This window comes from Anarrhichthys ocellatus, unplaced genomic scaffold (genome assembly GCF_004355925.1).
Source record: "Anarrhichthys ocellatus isolate YVR2014 unplaced genomic scaffold, GSC_Weel_1.0 scaffold3, whole genome shotgun sequence".
NCBI classification, from domain to species: domain Eukaryota; kingdom Metazoa; phylum Chordata; class Actinopteri; order Perciformes; family Anarhichadidae; genus Anarrhichthys; species Anarrhichthys ocellatus.
Genome location: NW_022280033.1, coordinates 5212286 through 5215610, shown reverse-complemented (window position 1 = coordinate 5215610; position 3325 = coordinate 5212286).

The window sequence follows — 3325 nt, the reverse complement described above, 5'->3', positions numbered from 1 at the left end:
CACACACACACACACACACACTTGTCCCTGCTTTCCTCTTTCTCTCTCCGTCAATTCTTCCATGGCTAGACCTGGCCTGGGAGTGTTTCCTTTTTTCACGGAGAATCAACAAGTCTCAGACATGAAAAGGATACAGAAGGCTTTTCTCCCAGTCAGCGCGGTGCGAGCTCTGAATGAACGCAGCTAGCGTTGCTTTGTGGAGCGTTCGTCTCCTCAAGGCTAAAGTACGGAATCCTGTTTGTTGTGGTCTCTGTGACCGAGCTTTCTTCTTTACTGTACCTTTTGATTAGCTACACATTCTTGTATGCACAAGAAAATTCATATTGAAAAGAAAATTATTTTTTAACATAAAAACAGTGATCCTTGACTATTTTTTTTTTTTACACATCACGCACAAGAATAGATAAACACATGTGTGTATGGAAACAGCTGTCTTGAGCTGGTTTTTGGAAGTTGCAACAAAGTTATGGAGATTGTTGTCTCAGCCAAACCTTCAGATGTCAGTTTAGAGACACAAGCTGGGAACTGGTTTGAAAATGTGGCACAACAGCCAAACATCAGGACGCTTTGAGTCCATCTCTTTATCTCCCCCCCCCACACACACACACACTTCCTCCATCTCCTGGTAGCTACGAGAGCCCTCCGTGGCAGCTTGGCAGAGGCCGCTCCCTCACGCGAAGCAGCAGAGTGCAGGGGCCCGGGCCCCCAGACAGGAGCCCAAGCTGGTCTCAGCCTCCCAACATGTTGAGCTGGCCTGCCTTGGGCACAGCCAAATGGTTCTGCAGCTGCCCCTTTGTCCCCCTTCCTTAAGTAAACAAAGGACAGAAACAAATTAATGACCTACATTCACAGCAAAACCTCGCACGGCCACCTCGCAGCGAGAGCGAGCGAGCAGTTGTCTATAAGCAGATGTTCACTTACAACGCTGCAGATTGCAATTAATGATCACCAAGCAGCACGTAACCAAAGGATAAGGCTGCTGTCTTTTCTACAGCAGTCGTCATAACGTCTGCTGGCTGCCTGAAAGCACGACTGAAAGCATTGCTGAGAGCAAGCATCTAAAAAAAAAGACTTTTTGAAGTTTGCACATTTTAACTGAAATTTAAATTTTAAAAGGAAACATCTCCCAAAACTGAAAAACACAAGATAAATATATTTCAAATAATTGCTCGCCTTCGAGTGCGACATAAATCCTGTCCACTTTAAAAACACACGAGTATGTCACTCGTTAATGATTGAGCTCCTCGAAATGGACACTAAATCTTTTTTTAAAACTTCTAAGTTTCCTAAACCAATATTAGGCATTCATCAGACAATGTAATGAAGATTAGGTTGAGCTTATCGCGGGAGTGTGCGTCGGGGGCTTACTGGGGAGACCATCTGGGGCCTAATGAACGCTGCTCCTTGGCCTCTGTGTACGGACTTTTTAAGCATCTATAAGAGCAGTTTTACTGAGCAGCAATACATTAGCTAAAGCTGATTTCCTTACTGGAAAACCGTACTTGAGGAGCTTTGGAATGAGGCTGATTTTGTGTGTCCGTGTGTGTGTGTTGTATCTCAACAAGCTGCTGCACATTTTCTTCTCAAGTGCAGCCTCCACCGGTGCAGCAGATAAGGAGATCAGGAGTTGTGCAGGAACCCGAAAGCACACGCACACGATGTGTTCAGGCCATCACGCTCACACACACACAAACACAACTTCCACCCACATCGCAAGTCACTGAGGATCAGAATGTGAAAACCTCCTGCTCTGGCCCTTCTGCAACCTGTAACTCTGTGTACATGTGCAGCATTGGAGCTGAAAATGAGGCCAACATTTCTGTCCCGATATTTCAGTAAAGAAACGGTGAGGCGGAGATATTGTTGGTAAAATGACACATTATGATATAAAGACGAGTCATGATATAAAGACGAGAAGAAAAAACAGCTTCACACAAAGGTTGAATTTCAAGATTCTTATAATTTATTGCAGTTTGCACACAATTTAAAAATGTCAACAACAGCACACCAAAAAATTACAAAACTAAACACAATTAGAATTTACTCCCCTTGAGAAAAAAAATAAAATAATCAACCCAACTATGATTGTCAAAGCTAAAAATGACTAAATCTGAAAAAAGAACATAAAATAAAAGCAAATAAAAATGTTAATCTCAAGAGGGAGCAAATATATCTGAATCAAAATCTGCATGTTTTTTTCCCCCAGACAGTGATTGTCCTTTTTCAAAACAGACTCGGTCTGTCCCATCCGTCTTTCCATAAACTGTCTATGACATTTGAACATTTCATTTTTATACCTGGCGTCCCCCCCCCCCCCCCCCCCCTTTTGTTTTCAAGTAAGCACAGCAAAAGATGGAGATGTTTCGTCAGGGTGGTTACTTCACAGCGTCTTGAGCGGTTGACATCGCTCCCACGACTCCACCCCACGCTCACACTTTAAAAATTAAATTAAATATAACAGCCCGGACTACAGCAGTTTAAGGCGGTCAAGTACAACCAGAGGAACAGAACAAAAAAGAAACAGCAGTAATGATGAAAACAACAGCAGGATGGAGTGAGCCCATATGCAGAGAGACGCTGCCAGTGAAGAAATAACGTTTCAAGAAGAAAATGAGACGATGCAGTGCAAACTGCCGCAATGGCACCCACACTGTTGCCTTGGCAAACGCCTGTAGGTGCCACCAGATGACAGGGCAACACATACAACCACCCCCCCCACCACATGCACATCAATGGGGGCGTGCACACACGCACACGCACGCACACGCACACACACGCGCACACACACACACACACACACACACACATATATAAACACACTGAGTGAGGGGAAATGTGGAGCGTTCACCTTTCAGTATCTGTGTCAAATGTTTTTGGATTGTATAAACGCTTGACCATTACTTTGAAATTCTAATAAAATAAAAAATTAGAGATACAGCGGTTTAAACAAAAAAAAGGAAATAAACTGACGTTGCCCCCAACCCAAACACAACATTCACATACAAAAATTTTCCAATCACATGATCAAAATATAATAAGACATCATTTTTTGATAAATTCAATAAATTCCATGAATTTATGCAAGAGTTTAACAACTATTTCCTAATGCTCTACAGTATCAAATACTTCCATAGCGTCAGAAATGTTCTTTTTTTTAATAAAGGCATCTTTTCAGCAAAAAATCTGATTTCATGTCTTTTAGCTTAAAAAGGTGCATTCAGGCATGCCAATTCTTTCCCATCGATCTCAAAGTAAGAGTTATGTTTTAGGAGGAAAAAACACACACACACACACACACACACACACACACACACACACACACACA